The sequence below is a fragment of the Rhododendron vialii genome, chromosome 10a (assembly GCF_030253575.1).
Source record: "Rhododendron vialii isolate Sample 1 chromosome 10a, ASM3025357v1".
In the NCBI taxonomy this organism is placed as follows: Eukaryota; Viridiplantae; Streptophyta; class Magnoliopsida; order Ericales; family Ericaceae; genus Rhododendron; species Rhododendron vialii.
Window position 1 is genome coordinate 5,919,880 of NC_080566.1, and position 17,462 is coordinate 5,937,341.

The 17,462-nt window shown below is 45.9% G+C and overlaps 1 protein-coding gene across 2 annotated transcripts in view; it reads left to right on the plus strand.

The window, feature by feature from the left end:
* Positions 1-4,822: 4,822 nt before the first annotated feature.
* LOC131304499 (receptor-like protein kinase FERONIA) overlaps positions 4,823-17,462 on the plus strand; it is a 64,083-nt gene continuing 51,443 nt past the window's right edge. The window contains exons 1-2 of one of the 2 annotated variants that reach the window (XR_009192417.1): positions 4,823-5,041; positions 5,131-5,239. The gene's annotated coding sequence lies outside the window, so the exon portion shown is untranslated. The remainder of the gene's footprint in view (positions 5,042-5,130; positions 5,240-17,462) is intronic. The other variant, XM_058331744.1, reaches the window with a different exon arrangement.

A 17,462-nucleotide genomic window follows, 5' to 3' on the forward strand; every position in this document is an offset into this window, starting at 1 on the left:
TGTGTGTGTGTGTGTGTGTGTGTGTGATTGTAGCATTGTTGTTTCCATAATTCCTTGCATCCATTTCTCTGGGAAAAATTAGCTTTGCCCGTTCGATGCACAGGACAAACAAAAAAATTTGTCTGAACTTGATATTTTGTAGCGAAGCCACACAAATATTTTGTCATGTGCATCGAACAGGAACGACGCTAGTTGATAGAAAAGAACCCGGGATGCGCGCGTGCTATATCTCCGAAACAACATGTCTATTGGGCCAATTTAGGTTGTTCATATTTGGCAATAGACGGCTCAGATTGCATGGAATAAAAAAATAACATTAATTTTTTCCGACTCTATGTATCGAACGGACACAACGCTAGTGATAAAATATAGTTTGATATTTTTTCGGTCCCATGTTCGATGAACTTGGAGTACCACATGACGAAACCGATGTTGGGCATTAGAATAATTTCGTAGGTCCCCCTCCCCCCATGTTTTTCTGTCTTCCATTTTTTTTTAAAAAAAATCTCAAAATTCTAGGAATTTAGAATCGAGGGTTGAGAGGTTTATGGATTTAACTACATTTCTATAGTATATAGATAGATAGATAGACTAGCGCATGCTCGTACCTAAAGTCACGACTAGAATATTCAGCACACACTAATAAATACTAAACAACAAATTCAACCAAGTAAAACGCATAGAATAAACTCAAATGAATAAAACTTGATCAAATAAAAAAACACCATCCAAAACACTGATTAAAATAAAAAACGATATATAATATTAACGAACATGCATGCCTCAAGGAGACATCTTAAAAAAAAACATGAAACATGTCAAGACTAAAAATCTTCAAGCATATTGATCCTTTTGAGTTTCGAGGCTTTTCGATCCCAATCCTAAAAAAGAATGATATATCAACAGAAACCCAGTTAATACGTCAAGTGATTTTGGATTTGAATGAATGTTTGAGCTTTGAAATTGAATGAGGTGTTTGAGTGATAGGTGAGTGTTTAGAAGAGGAAGAACAAGCTATGCTCTTGGGATTAGGATTTGCAAGTGATTTTAGTGTCACTCAAAGTGTGAATTTTGTAGCCTTTTGAAAACTTGGAAACCTTTTAATGGAAGAACCATGAGGGTATTTATAGGAGAGAAGTGGTAGGTATGGAGCTGCAAAGAGAGGAGCTCAGCTAGTCCACGAGGCTGGCTGAGGGTTACTTGGTGGCTAAGCTTCCTAACCCATAAAGGTGATGGGGACAGGCTTTGACTGACGCGGCGTATTGCGCCTTGGCGCACTCGTGTCATATCAACACGTTGTGGGTCAACAGTTAAGTTTTGACTGTTGACCACACCTGGCAGCTTGACCGGCGCGCGCAGGTCATGGACTAGCGTGCGCGCGTCAAACCATCTCTCGTGTTGGTCAACAGTCAAGCTTTGGCTGTTGACCACACCTGGCAGCTTGACCCGCGCGCGCTGGTTCTCAACCAACGTGTGCCAGTAGGGTTTTTGGCTTTTGAAGTGGCTTAGGATTATGTTAGGTTCAAGGGTTTTTCAAAAACACTCAAAACTCAAATACTTATCATTCCCGGAGTGTTCTTGATCCGTTTCATCATTGCAGAATAAAAAAAATCGAAAGTAAATTAATCTAGAAGCCCAGATTGGGGTGTCTACAATCACTTCAATCCTACCCTTAACAAAGTGCCCATACTTTCTTAGTTTATTACACAAATGCCATCTGTCTTACTCAAACCCATTTTCAAATTTCAAAACCAGATCGGATAAAAATAATAATTTCAAACCCTGGTTAACTAGTAGCAAGGCGAGAGGCCCCCCCCCCCCCCCCCCCCCCCCCCCCAAAAAAAAAAAAAAAAACCCATGTTATCACTTCACCCTTCATCCTTGCTGCTGCCTCCTGATCGCGGCCCACTCATGTTCACCCACCACGGATTGTTGCTGATTCAAAGCCTAGATCTACCTCCACCCCTATAAGTTGGGGGAGTATAGTAAGCACGGGTAATTCTCTTTCATGAATCGATTTAGTGTTTCAACCATTAGCTAGCAAGTGTCGTAGGCACGAGTAAGTACTAATACGATGAACCGCATGGGTAAACCACTACAAGTCCTCCTTCCGAGGGAGAATGGTGTGCTCGAATACCGTGCAAGGACAAGTATGTCTTTTAACCTCTTTTTTTTCTTTTTTCCTAATCCGACGAACCGCAAAGGTAAACCACTGCTAGTACTCCTCCCGAGGGAGAAGGGTGCGCTTGAATACCGTGCAGGGACATGGATTTTTTCTAACCTCTTTTTTTATTTTTCCCTAATCCGATGAACCGCACAGGTAAACCACTGCCAGTCCTCCTCTTGAGGGAGAAGGTGCGCTTGAATAGCGTGCATGGACATGGATTTCTTCTAACCGATTACCTAGCTATCTATCTAATAAAATACAAGGGTGTGGGGACAAGTTGTTGCAACGGCTTAAATTTGTTTTGATCCAAGGGTTGATATGTGCTCTCCAACTCTCGTAAGAAAGTGCCCACAATCTTTCAAATATTTCACAAAAATGTCATCTTTTCTTTTTACCCAGCTTTTGTCGTTGTCATAATTAAAAAGAAAAAAAAAATTCTAGATCTTGTCGTTCGGGTCCCCCCCCCCCCCCCCCCCCCCCCCCTTTCTCTCTCTCTCCCCCCTGTTCCTATCATTTTTCGAATCCCCACCGAGGTCAACAAATTCCATCGGAAGCTAGGTCAAGAAACATTCCTTTGGGATTTTTGATTTATTCCGGCAAAGCTGGTTTGATGAAAGCTACGTGAAAGCTGGGCCAAGAAAGCTCCGTGAAAGCAAAGGTAATGGGTCTAACAAAGAAACCATTTTCTGAAAGCTGTGTGAAACTTTTGTTTGGGATTTTTTTGTATTTGTTTCTTTCCAAGGTGCAAGTAGTGTTTAAATTTCAATCTAGCTGCTATTCCGGGTAGAATTTGTGTCTGTTCCAAGTGTTCAAGAAATTTGGGTGATTTTTTTGGTGTGGGTGGGTGGGTGTGTTGTTAAATGTTACACATAATTGAGTTTTGTTATTTTGACTCATGTTGAAGTTCCGTTTTGAATGATAGTTTAGTAGTATAGTTCGCTCCCAGGCCCATGTGTTTTCAGACCCCTCTTTTTATTTTTCTCCCTTCCTTTTTCTGCTATCATCGGGTTGCTCGTGCCTACATGGGTATAAATTGATGCAAGTCTTGGTAGAAATTAAACTTCAAAATAGTAACTCCATGGGTACATAATTTTCAGCAAATTGAGTCAATTCCAATCGGGGTGGGTAGTGCCGTAGGCAAGGGCAAGCACTATGCCTTAGATGATCGCTTACACTGAGGTATTTCAACCAAAGCCTGAGTTCTATGTAGCTTTTTTCGATCGACTGTTTTTTTCTCGCGGTTTAACTATTTTTTTTTTAACTCTTTATACGGTTAGTTTATGGCGTTTGATAATTATTAGTGATTGAAGTTACATTGAGATTTTTGATTTCTGGGTTTTAATATGTTTTTTCATTTCTGCAAATGGGTTAAATGTATGTGGTGGGGGATCCATAGTAGTGCCATTTTAACTTTTTTACTTGGTATTTACTGGAATTTCATAAGAAAATTGATAGTTCTTTGTAGCTACCTTAAAAGATTAGTTGGAGGAGTACCGTAAGCACGGGTAATTCTCTTTCGTGCCACTAAGAAGAGGATCAGATACTACACACTAATGAATTGATTTAGTGTTTGAGTCATTAGCTAGCAAGTGCAGTGTCATAAGTACGGACAATTTCAATCGGAATGCATAGTGCTGTAGGCACAGATAAACACTAGTAGATAAATATGGGGTGCAAGTTCAATAGAATTTAGCAACCGAAGCCATTGGGTTTGACTGGTTTTGATTGAATAGTAGGTATCATAATTATTAATTACCCATTTCCATTACCGGATGCTAGAAGTAAATATAGTACGAATGATTCCTGAAAATAAAAAACGTGAGGCAGCGCCATATTGGCTCCCAATAATTCTAGGGGCACAACACTAATCATACATGTCTATGTGACACTGCATGATTGGTAATATGAGCACCTCTAATGCATCCTCCATTTCTCTATTTCTCCATTTAATGAGACCATTTTTGGAGGAAATACAATTCCAACCCATGTTCCCATTTCCTCCTCCATTTGAGAGGATCAAGTTTTGTACTCCAAATTTGGAGGATGGACAAAAAATTGGAGGATCTCCTACATTTCATTGTTGACCCTCTTCAGGATCCTATTTTGTTCATCAAATTAGTATTGATACATGTATTTTTTTATTTATTTATAAAATTGGTACCAATCAAAAGATCAATATCTTCAAAATAAGACCAATATTGAGTATGTCTTTTATAAAGTTAGAAAAATGAGAATTTGAATTTTGGAGGACAAGTAGTGAAATTTGAGATTTGGGGTGAGCTTTTAAAAAAATAGAGGTAGAAATAGAGTAGTAATGGGTTGGAGTTAGATTTCCTCCAAAATCACTTTTGTAATAAGATTAGATTTATTTTTTGATATTCAAATGGAGAAATAGAGGTAAAAATGGAGTATTGAATTGAAGATGTCATGTTTTTCCTCGTATCACTAATCCCGCCATGGGGGGGGGGGGGGGGGGGGAGGGAGAGAGAGAGAGAGAGAGAGAGAGAGCTGGGGGGGGCGGGGGCGAAGTAGCCATCCGTCCAAATCATGGTTAATAGTTACGTGAACATGGGTCTAGGGAAAATCATGGTTAATTAGCTACGTGAACATGGGTCTAGGGAATGGGCCATTGCCCCTCAGATTTCCACAGGAGAAGTTTCTCTGAGATTTCTTTCCACATGGGACAAACACTCTCTCTCCTCGGCCATTCTTGACTCTGGAAGAACGACCTCGTCGTCCGTGTCTTCTCCGCGTTGACCCTGGAACAAGTACAAGTGGAAGTGGCAACAGCAAAAACAAATCATGTACAAAAAAAAAAAAAAATACAAAAAAATTATGGACAACCCTCTGCTTCCAAAATAGTCGATTTTTGAGGTAGAGTCTGTAGAGACAGACATAATGGTGATTTTCTTCTGTTTCTAATTCTGAATTAACTTCGATTTTTCTTCGTTTTCTTTATGCAGAAAAATCAAAATAGTGATGGTGAAACTTTGTGGCTGAACTGCTTTGTTGAAAAGAGGAGAAAAGGGGTTTTCTTTTTCCCCTATGGAATGTTAATTCAAGGAATTTCAGGTAAATTTAAGCATCAGATAAATTGCCATTCTTTGTTGTTATAGTGAAAGTTGCATGTTGGAAAGTTCATGTAGGTTCAAATTCATTGCCACCCTTTTGATCAATAAAAGTTTGTGATCTAATATAATACATAGCTAGATGGACCGAGAAGCGGATAAGCCCAAGCGACCACTCTATGTAAGTTTCAATTTTTTATAAGAATTATAGCATAGACTTTCTCAAAAGCTTTGAAATTATATAACTTCGTTTGCCCAACATATTTTTGAACAATCTCACACCAGCCTAAAACCAAGTGTTTTTTGAAAAAGTAATCCTATTTGTAGTAATAGTTGTATTTTTTTGAAATCACAATTATAGATGATCATCTACTAGTAATTGAATAGGTTCGATCGAAAACACATATGATAATCTTCTTAGCTAGAGTTTGTACTGGCAAAATCATTTCCAATCATATATTTATTATTATCTTTTTATGACTTTTGCCTACCCAATCATTTCCATTCATATATTTACTATACTCTCTCGGCACTTTTGTTTCCAATTTCGAAAACTGACTAATGTAGTGGGACTAAGTCGACACAGTGGATGAACTAATTATGACAAAAATAAATGAATGAAAGTACCAATCCACCTCCTCCAGAGATCAAGCACCTCCTCCAAATCACCCCATCCCAATCCACCGGAAGTTGTGACAGACGGAGAAGCCAACGCAGCCCTCCTCGCAGCTATGGAGGAGGCCCTCTGGTGGAGCACCGACCTCGGTCTTCAGCCAAAGATTGTCTCGAACCACCAGAGGAAGGAGGCCATACTGAAAAGGGTGCGTGGCTCAGGGAGCACTCCCGTTCCCCTAATCTCAACCCTGTAGGACATCATGAGAAGCGATCCGCCTTTGAGAGGCTCGGAACAAGAAGTGTCTCCATCTCCTCCACCCATTCTGTCAGAATGGGAAAGGGGCGCGCCGAGCCCACCCCTAGTTTCACGAAAATTGCAAAGGAGGATAACAGCCTCGTGAAATACCAAACCAAGGGGTACCACGAACGCCTAAAAAATGGACGCGAAAAAAGCCCGATCGTCAAACACCCCAAAAGTGGTCGTGACAGAAGCCTAGTCACCGAGCGCCTTGAGCACCACTCTCGGGATAGCTACAGAAAGAACTGGCACAAACACTCCCCCTAGAAGTCGGAAAGCATTCCGCCAAAGAGAAAAGAGTACGAAAGGTTGGATCATCTCGTCCCAAAGAAGCGTTCTGTGACCGAGCATCTAGATGGTCCCGACCTCGTCGCGACGCCCGACTCGAGACTCACGACTTCTCCATTCACAAGAGAAATTGATTCGGTCACCCCCCCCCCCAAAAAAAAAAAAAAAAAAAGGTTTCACACAACCTAAGTTTGTCAAGTATGATGGCAAGTTCGAGGCGTACACTCACCTGGTACAGTACAAGCATGTTATGTCACTGTTCCTCCGAAACGAGTCCTCAGATGATGCTTTTCTGTGAAAAGTCTTTGCCGCAAGCCTCGGGAACCTGGGCCTCACATGGTTTAACTAGCTACCCACCCGGTCCATTTCCTCGTTTGATTCCCTTTACAACATCGTCATGGCTCGGTTTGTCACCAACAACAAGCACGAAAAGGAAATCGATTCTCTTATCGCACTGCGCAAACGAAGCGACGAGACGCTCCGCCAGTATGTCGGTCATTACTGGGAGCTTTTCAACGGAATCGAGGGATGCGACGGAGTTATCTCAGCTCGAGGATTTAAGCTTGGTCTCACCTCGCAGGATGAACAGGTATACGACGACTTGGCTCGGCACAAGCCTGGATCCATGAAAGAGCTCATGACCCACATCGAAGGGTGGTGTCAGTTAATCGAGTCCAAGGTGGAGAGGGGAATCAGGAAGCCTGCGAGCCTGAAGGTCCCTGTCGTTTCGACAATCGTCCCAGCTGCCGCACTTTTCCCGACTTGTAAAAAGCAGGTTAACAACATTAAGCAATCTCCAAAGAGGGGACCAAAGTCGAGCGATTTCAACGCCGAAAAGATCGTCTTCACCGTCCCCCTTTTATCAAATCATTGATCAGGTTAAAGATCAGCCCTACTTCTTCTTCCTGAACCAGAAGCTTAGCACTAAGAACGGGAAGATTTAGAATCCAATCGCCCGATGCAGTTACCATAATGAGCAAGGCCACTTCAGCACCGCATGCAAGCCCATCAAGGCTTACTTGGAGCAGCTTGTTCTAGGTGGCCACCTCAGTAATCTCATCGACCACGACAAAACCAGGGCTCAGGCACAGCGAGCCGAGACCCAAAATGAAGAGGAGATCCAAACGATCCACGTCATCCACAGTTCCCTGAATGCCGAGGCTGCACGCGTCATCCGTGCCGAGCTCAGTGATGCTTCTTCATCCAACAAAGTCATGTTAGTGGGTCCCGAGCCAAAGCGCGCCCGAACCGATGACGGCTCCAAGTGGACTATCTCGTTCACCGAGAAAGATCTAGACCGCGTCCAGCTCCCTCACAATGACACTCTCGCGGTCATGCTTCCATTAGAACCTTTAACGTTCGGTGCGTCCTCGTTGACCAGGGCAGTTCAGCTGAGGTTATGTATTATTCTCTGTTCAAAGACCTGAAGCTCTCTAAGTCTGATCTCTATCCCTCCAAGGTTCCCCTAATTGGTTTCAACGAGGCTTTGGTGTGGCCCCTTGGCATGGATTACCCTTCCCGTTCGTGTCGGGTCGGTAACGCACGATATGGAGTTTGTTGTGATGGATGTTCTTAGCCCTTACAATGACATTGTCGGGCGCACTTGGCTCCATAAGATGAAGGATATTTCCTCCATTTATCACCAGGTGGTCCGGTTCATTGGCGCTTACAGACGTCAGGAAGACCTTTACAAAGACCAGACCGCTGCTAAAAGATGCTATGCTAACGCTGTTCGCAGTAGCAAACAGACATCTCAGGTCAACCTCATTGAGGTCCCCGACGCCCCAATTCTTGAAGACGTCGGCAGAAGGGCCGACGAAAAAGCAATTGAAGACCTCATCACTATTCACATCAACGAGGATGGCTCCTGTTTCTTCCTTGTCGGATCCTCCCTCAGTGATACCGTGCGAGACCAAATGGTCGATTTCTTAAAGCGTAACATCGAGGTATTGCCTGGACCCCGTACGAGATGCTCGGGATAGACCTCTCGTTCATTTGCCACGAGCTCAACATTGACAAAAACAGACGTCCAGTTGTACAGTGGGCAAGGCGGTCCTCCTCAGTCCAGTCCGAGGCCGTCATCGAAGAAGTTGGCCGACTCCTCAATGCTCGAAGTTCGGTACCCTAGGTGGTTAGCCAACACAGTGGTTGTTAAGAAAAAGAATGGCAAGTGGCGTGTGTGCATCAACTATTCCAATCTCAACGATGTCTGCTCGAAGGACTTCTTCCCCCTTCCGCGGATCGATTTGTTAGTCGACGCAACCGCCGGTCATGACCGACTCAGTTTCATGGACGCCTACCGAGGCTATCATCAGATAGCAAAGAGCGAAGGCGATGTTGAAAACACAGCCTTCATCACCCTGCATGGTATTTTGGGTCAAGTCTAAAAAATGTCGAGGCTACATTTCAATGTATGATAACTAAAATGTTCGAGCGTTTGCTGGGCGGCACCATGATGGCTTACATTGATGACATGGCTGTGAAAAGCATGCTAGCCAGTGATCACCTAGCTCATCTCGCCAAAGCCTTTAAGATCCTCAAGACTCACAAGCTTCGTCTTAATGCAGGAAAGTGTGCCTTCGGGGTTAGTTCTGGAAAATTCCTCAATCACCTCGTCTCCCGACGCGGCATCAAGGCAGACCCCACAGAGCCCCTTGCAATTGAAAAACTCTCTGCTTCGCACAATAAAAAGGATGTTCAGCGTCTCACCGGCATGGCAGCTGCCCTTAACCGGTTCATCAGTTGGTCCTCCGACAGTGCCAACCATTCTTCACTCTTTTGAAAGGCAACCGACGTAGTTTCACTGGACTGAGGAATGTGACCGCGCATTACAATAGCTAAAGGCTTACCTCTCCGAGCCTCCGCTGCTCGTCACGCCTCGGGACCATGAAGACTTATTCATGTACCAAGTCGTCTCCCCACACACCATAAGCTCGGTGCTCGTCCGTCAGGAGGGTCGAGACTACCAGCCCATCTATTATTCAAACAAGACGATGACCCCTGCCGAGACGCGTTATTTGCCTTTGGAGAAGCTTGTCCTCGCCCTCATCTCGACCTCTCAAAAGCTTGCTCCGTACTTTCAGGCTCACCGAATCATCGTTCTCATTGAGTTCCCTCTCAAATCTTTCCTTCGGAAAGCAGATCTCTCAAACTGAATTTCCTAGTGGGCAGTGGGCAGTGGAACTTGCTAACTTCAAAATTCAATACCAGCCCCGAATGGCTATCAAAGCTTAGGCCCTTGCTGATTTCATCGCAGAGCTTACTCCGAGCGATTCCCCCGCCTCGGGTACAACCCCCAATCTTGAAGCAGCGCTCCAAGCTCACCCTAACACCGCCTGGAAGTTGTTCCGCGATGATGTCTGGAAAATGTACGTTGACGGAGCCTCCAACAGCCGAGGCGTCGGGGTTGGGATCGTACTCCTTTCTCCCACTGGCATCCTGCATGAAAGCTCCCTTTTCATTAGCTTCTCAGCCTCAAACAAAGAGGCCGAATATAAAGCCCTAATCTCAGGACTTAAGGCCGCCGAAGCACTTGGCATTGAAAAGCTGGTCGTCTACAGTGACTCCTAATTGGTTGTTAATCAGCTCACTGAAGAATATGAAGCTCGGGACTAGCGCATGCACATAAACCTCAGTTTAGCTATCCGACTCACTAAAATCTTCAAGGCCATTCAGATTGAACACATTTCTAGAGAGCAAAACGCACACGCCGACGCCTTCGTTAGACTTGCCTCGGTATGTTCGGCCTTGGGACGCCACTCTATTTCCTTCGGCACTATCGACAAACCCAGTTTTGAGCTTGACGTTCTAGATCACGAAGTCCTCAATATCGAGCTTGTACCGAGCTGGATGGACGAGATTGTCAGCTACCTACGTGATGATATCCTCCTCTCCAAAAAAAAAAGGAAGCTCACCGACTCTGCAACAAGGCTATCCTTTTCTGGTTGAACCCCAATGACAAGCTCTACCGACGGTCCTTTACCGACCCATACTTGGTGGCACACCCACACCAGGTGCCTGACATCATTGAAGAGCTTCACGCTGGCGATAGTAGTTATAACTCAGGAGGACGTTCCCTCGTTCATCGAGCCATCAGTCAGGGTTATTGGTGGCCAACAATGAAGCATGATTCCGAGGAGTACGTTAAACGGTGCGAAAAGTGCCAAATGTTTTCTCCTATCATCCACCAGCTTGCTTGGGACCTCAACCCTCTTACTAGTCCATGGCCATTCTTGCAGTGGGGCATGGACATCGTGGGCAAGCTCCTAGTTGCGCTTGACGGATTCAAATTTCTCCTAACCGCTACAAACTACTTCTCCAAATGGGTCGAGGCCGAACCCATGGTGACCATTAAGGAACCCGATGTCATTCGTTTCATCTGGAGAAATATCATATGCCGCTTCGGTGTACCCTTCGCCATCATCACTGACAACCGGAAGCAGTTCACCAGGCAGAAATACAGGGCCCTCCTCGATGAGTACGACATCAAATGGGACACATCCACTCTGGCATACCCTCAGGGTAATGAGGAGGCCGAGGCTACCAACAAGGCTATTTCCTTCAGACTCAAACTCCGACTCGAATCCCGAAGGGCAAATGGGCTGAAGAATTACCGAGGTACTCTAGGGCTAACGAACTACCCCTCGGCGCTCCACCGAATGCACCCCTTTCTCCTTGGCATTTGGGATGGAGGCCGTCATTCCCCTCCAGGTCAAGCTTCCCACGATCCGTACTGAAAACTTTGACGAATCGATTAATAATGACGCAATTGCCTCTAACTTCGACTTGGCAGAAGAGCGAAAACGCAAGGATCAGGCTCGCTTTGTATCAACAAGAGGTTGCCAAAGGCTACAACCGAAGCGTCTGCCTTCGGTCGTTCAAAATTACAAGAAAAGAAAGCTTATGCCCAATTGGGAGGGTCCATACTGTGTCCTCAAACACCTAGGCTTGGAAAATTACAAGTTGGAAAAGCTGGATGGCGCTCCTATTGCAAAATCTTGGAATGCTAATAACCTCAAGAAGTTTTATGGTTAGCGGCTGCCTTGGTGCAGAGCCCCATTGGCAACCCCCCCCCCCCCATGTTTCTTTACTTTCTTAGTTTCTTTGTTTTTGAAGCAATTTATGAATGTAATGACAGAATTCGGACAAGTATAAATGAAAAGCTATCTTTTCTTTCCTAGCATTTGTTCTCATTTTTACTATTGTTTACTTTCTATCACTTGGTTTATTCTCGCACAAATTTTAGTTCGACTTCTTGGACTTGGCCAGTTGGCCCTTTAAAAGGTAAAACCCTTCCGGCGTAATTCCCACTAAGTCTTCCTGACCAACATGGTCGTTCGGATTTTTGACGGATCGTTATAAGGATACTCGGTCTTTTCCCTGAGCCCCTTACCTCAATCCATTATAAAGCCACTTAGTGCTCGGATAAGCTGTGTCCCGAACCCTTGGCCGACGCCGACCTATATGGGACCTCGACACTTATCCCCTAACAGACTTATCCTAGCGTGTGACATTACTTGTCCATCCCCTTGATTTGGGTACCCCCCCTGCATAGTCGAGGCAGCTTAACTCGAAGCAGGAGCTCGGGAAATTTAAAAACGATTTTCATCTAAATACTTCGGTTTAGCTCGCCCGGCTCCGTGCAAGATCGCCCGAAGCAAGGGGCACTGGAAACTCACTTTTTCAACACGCATTTTTCTTCGTACTCTGCTTTGGTTCCAATCTTACCCATATGGTTAGCAAGCCCGCCCGAAGCATGGGGCACTGACAATTCAATTTTTTTCCGAACATATTAATTCTCTGAGTATGCTTATTCATCTGACTCACAAGCTTACCCGAAGTAGGGGTCACATGCATACCTTAGCTACTACCACAATCACATGGAAGCATTTCGAAGATAAAACACAAGTGTTCGAAAAGGACGTTTATGTGCAAAAGCTACAAAACCAAAGTGTATGAAGTAAATTAAAGTCAACCGAGGATCTGGCTCAGGTCAATTGTTCGACGCCAGTCCTACTTAACCATTATTACAAGTGATCTGGCTCAGGCCAATTGTTCGGTGCCAGTCACAGCCAAATTAATTACATAACTCTAGAACGACAAATTCCAAATGTCTGGAACCGTCCAGTCAAGTTCAATCAAAATACAAGTGTTTTCAAAACAGAGGGGAGTCATCCTATGCATCCGCTGCAACAGTGGCGTTGGGATCGGTCCAGTCTGCGAGGTTGGCCTGGGCGTCGAGGTTCGGCACCTCCTCATCCTCTTCCTCGGGCAGCATGAGCTCTTCAGGGGGCAGCTCGGGCACGACACGGAGCTCCGAATCCTCGGGAAGATCGAGCTTGCTCAATAGAAATTCATAGCCATACCGCATTCCATCCCGGAAGCGGTCTCTGTGCAGCTCAGCCTTGATCTCCCGGACTTTCTTCTTGTACTCCACTCCGGCCGCGTCAAACTTCTCATCGAAGCCTCTCTCCCTTGCGGCCTCGACCTCTTGGGCTCGGGTGGCTCTCAAGATGTTCACGGTTTTCTCGGTGTTCTTGGCTCGGGTCTCTGCAACCACTCATTCTCCATCAACCCTCAGGAAGTCCGCCTGATAAAGGTCGCAAGCCTCCTAAGCCACCCGTAGATCCTCCTCTTTTGACGCCAGGGTCTTCTTCAGTTCTTCAATCTCCAGTTCTTACTCCTTGCTCTTCTCGTGGATAGCCAAAGCCCGAGCGCCAGCCTGCCAACAGGAATGGTAAAAACATTACAAAAAGCCATGCATTTAATCGAAGGAAAAAAAGGGAACTAGGGAAACTTACATTGAGAAGTGGCTGCACCATCTCCCCCACCAAATCCTTTGTGCTCCTGTGATGGCTTTGGCATCCCTCAGGAGTATGCAAGCTCGGAGCACCCCATAAGCCATCCCGATGTTCCAAGATGCATTGTCAGCATGGTGGATTTGGCGCCCACTGAAGTGACGAAACACTGGGGCCCAGGGGACCTCCCTTGCTCGAACCCTGGCTTTGGTTTCGACCTCTCCCCCGGTCGACTCACCATCCTGCTTCCCCTCCTCCTCCGGAATGTTGATGGTCTCCTTTTCCTTCCCCCAACTGCTATCCCCCGCCTCGATCGGTGGTCTTTTCTCCGCCTGTTCCTCCAGCGAAATGGGAGCGACCCTTGAACTGCCCGTGCCTGTCGCCCCTGGCGGAGAACTGACACTATGGCCCCTCTGCCTCCTCCTCAAGTTAAGCACCACCCTCTCACCACGACCTGTCATGTCGCTGCTTAGTTCGGTCCACTCGGGAGTCTCCGGTTAACCTCTTCGCGAATAACACCTCAAGGGAGAGAGTTGTTTGCCGCGGCTTTCGGAGCCCTAAGTCCTCATCTTCCTCCTCTCTCTCTTCCTCTACCTCTTCCTCGACCTGCCCTCAGAACCCCCTGCTGCCTTGGTTTCTTCTTTAAGTATCATGTGTAGGTTGGGACGTAACCGAGCAGGTCCGGGGCAAATCGGTTTGCGATGGGATAGCAAAAGTGGCGTTGATGAGGCCTCGGTTCGCCCTCTTCTGAAAGCTCTGCACGACCCTTTCACCTGCAAGATGTCATCGAGAAAAGGAATCAACATATGCAAGAAGGAGAAAAAGTAACATGCAATGCTTGGAGATGGGAAATCTATTGACCAGGTGTACCGGTCCCAAACTGAATCGTTGTCCCAGTAACAAGGTTTTCACCGGGCTCAAACATGAAGTTCCCAGTCACCGAGATGTCTATACCCGCCCATTCCTCGGAATCTAGCAGGTGATCGATCAGGAACTCGTCGTACCCCAACTGACTAGAAAGATAATAACGATTGTAGTCTTGGTGGACCCCGACCTGGTACACCCCAAAGAGCTCCTCTAGCCCGAACGTCAGGTTTTACTGCCTCCTCAGCTCTATGATGCTCGTTATGACCCGGTAGGAGTTAATCTTGAGCAGAGATGAGGTAAGTGACAGGGTCCAAAGCACCCAATGCACGAACTGGTGGAGAAGGAACCTAATTCCGCCTTCGGTAATAGCCATGAGGGGGAAGATCAGCTTTCCTGGTCGGTGCTGCAGTTGACAAGGGTCGGTGGTTGGCAACAACCGAACTTGGACATCTGGAGGAATGCTATAGACCTTCCTAAACTTTTCATAGGCGCCCAGTGCGTAGCTAAAGAACTGGTTCTGATAGGAGCATGGACTTACCGCCCTCCTGCATCCCTGAACCTCCTCTGGAGAATTCTCAAAAGGTCCCGGCCCTTGATTTGAGGTGCTGGGAGTCTCCATCTCCCGAGAATCAAATGACGTGATCGGGCGCGAGGCTCTCAAATGATCAAAGGGCTCAATGAAATCGAACAGAGTTCGGTAGAACGCTAAAAGCCGGAGGGTCTCATGTATCTGCTCGTCGATAACAAGAGAAGAGACCGAGCTACTGGAACTGTCTGAGGAGATCTCAACGACCATTCACCTCTACCTAGCCAAAAGGGATATGTAAGACCCATTAGCTACATGCTTAAGGGTGAAGAAGATCTAACGCTTGGGATGGACTGGTCATCACTCCTTGGAACCTCTAGGTCACAGGCAATAATAGGATATGAAAATCCTATACGTATCGACGGCCGCGCGCGGCCATCTCCGGCCACCGGACACCGATTTGAGCCGTCCAAAAATTTTTAAAAAAAAAACCGAGGGGCCCACCGTGGGAATCAACGGCATTCGATGTGTGTAAGGTGCTTGATCTAAACACCCTATACACGAAAAATAGGGTGTTTAGATTAAGCACCCTACACACATCGGATGCCGTTGATTCCCCCGTTGGGCCCCTCGATTTTTTTTTTATAAATTTTTTGGACGGCTCGGATCGGCGTCCGGTGGCCGGAGACGGCCGCGCGCAGCCGTTGGTATACCGTCGGTAGGAAATGGTCGGTGTAAATAGCACCACTCAATAGGATATCCTTCCTCGGGAAGAACACTTGGGGCTGGGGATTATCTCGATGGCCTCGGGAAGGAGATACGCCTCGGGAAGGAGATACGCGTCGGGAAGAACATGAACAATGCAATGAATATTGCACAGTCATGCTTCAGAAGACGACAGACAACGTCTCTGCCTCAACGCACCCAAAAAAATGATGAAAAACGCGGAAAAAATGTCTAAAAACTGGAGATTAACGTAGGGAGATCAGCATACTTGAGATTCGTAAGAAGATCCGCTTCCAAATCACCTCAAGACTCGATTGAAGACAAAGAGCAGCAGCATCAACGATGGAGAGAGAGAGAGAGAGAGAGAGAGAGAGAGAGAGAGAGAGAAAGAGAAAGTGACATTCTCTCTCCGGCTACCCTTTTTTATAAGGGAAGGATTCGAAGGGGCGCACGGGAAACGAAGCGACTCGCACCGAGTCGTCAGATCCTTGACACGTGGCATTCATTGGACAGTCAGCACCGGAAAGCCTGCATAAGAGTTGGAGCACTGCTCACCGAGCCACTAGGAGGCTAACACGTGTCTCCGAATGGATGTTTCGTACCAATCAACTGACGCGGCACATGCTGAGACACCTTGCATCACGAAACAACCTTGCGATGATCAACACATGGCTCCTAGGGTTAGGGCTAATAGTCTGACGATTACCGAGGCCGCTTTCAGCTTCGGTTACCTACGAATAAATGACTCTAACAATGTGGGAATTTGTAAGCATAATCAACTCCCCCGAGCTCGAAGATGATGCTCTAGTGAGTTGAGGGGCTATTGTAGTGGCTCCGAAACTGGGGCTCGGTAGTTCACCGAGCCACATTGCTCCGAGCATGCACAGGGTGTCGGTCTGCTATTCGGTATGTAGGTCTGAAAGATCATAGCGCCCGTCTCAGTTTGTCGCTCGGTAAAAGGAGTTCGGCCGGGGCTCTGTCGCTAGCAAAGGGCGCGAAGTATGCTTGACCTCGACTCCCCGAGGCCGTCTGAGGAAAGACGGTCATTCCAGGAGGGCCCCATGTGATTACGCCACGCGAGTAATCATTGGGGTCTGACCTGGCCATGTGCTCCGTAACTGCCTTATCCATTACGCCACATATGACGTCACCCGAGGCGGTTACCTGAGTGTACCCTCCACACGCTAGCTTGGAGGCCAAGTAAACCAAGGTCTATAAATACAAAGAGACTCTAACCTGGAGAGGTACGCCATTCTACCCTAACCCTAGACCTATACACTTCTCCCTACATCTAACTTGATCGTCGGAGGGTTACTGGGCTTTCACAGCCCTAGTGACTTGTTGCAAGTTAGGCAGTGGGCATGCGGAGCGGCGGATGAAGGAACCAGACTCTACCCACGATCAAGATCTCGATAAACCGAACCCCCACATCTACAAAATTGAAAGCTACAATGTGTGTGGCACAATAGATATGGGTAATAGTGTCCTAAGCTACTTCAGATTGGATGCAACGGTACGGATTCAAAAAAAAAACTGTGAAGATCATAACAGAATCTACATGGCACTCCCCTCCCTTGATCAAATCTAAACTAATAACGAAAAATAGTTTTAATTTAATAAAGCGAAGAAGGGGGGAAAATACATGATTTATGGCCCGAAAAGGAAGAAAATCTGAGCTATTATCTTTCCAACATAAGAAAAAGAGAAAAGAAATCAAACGGTTTCCCTGCAATAGCAAATCAAAAGAAAAATAATACAGACAAAAACAACATACTCTATATTGGATGCCTAAACTAAACTTTAGAAGCTTTAAAAAATTTACTTCCGTTTCGTATGTTCATTTTCTCTTGTATCTAACTCTGGTGTAATTTCTTCCAGTCGAATTTTGTAAATTCACACTCATCGCTGGTAGGCACAATGGAAAGTAGGCTTTCACCAGAGGAAAAAAAAAAACCATATCGGTGCAAAGGCTTCGATAAAGGTCAATAAACTCGCTATGTCCTTTTCGGAGTGAGAGGCAGTTTTATTGATGTGCATTAAACAAGATTCCTATGATCCTATCTCTGTTGTGCTAGGAAATAATTCTCGAAATTTTGGTATTGGTTTTTTA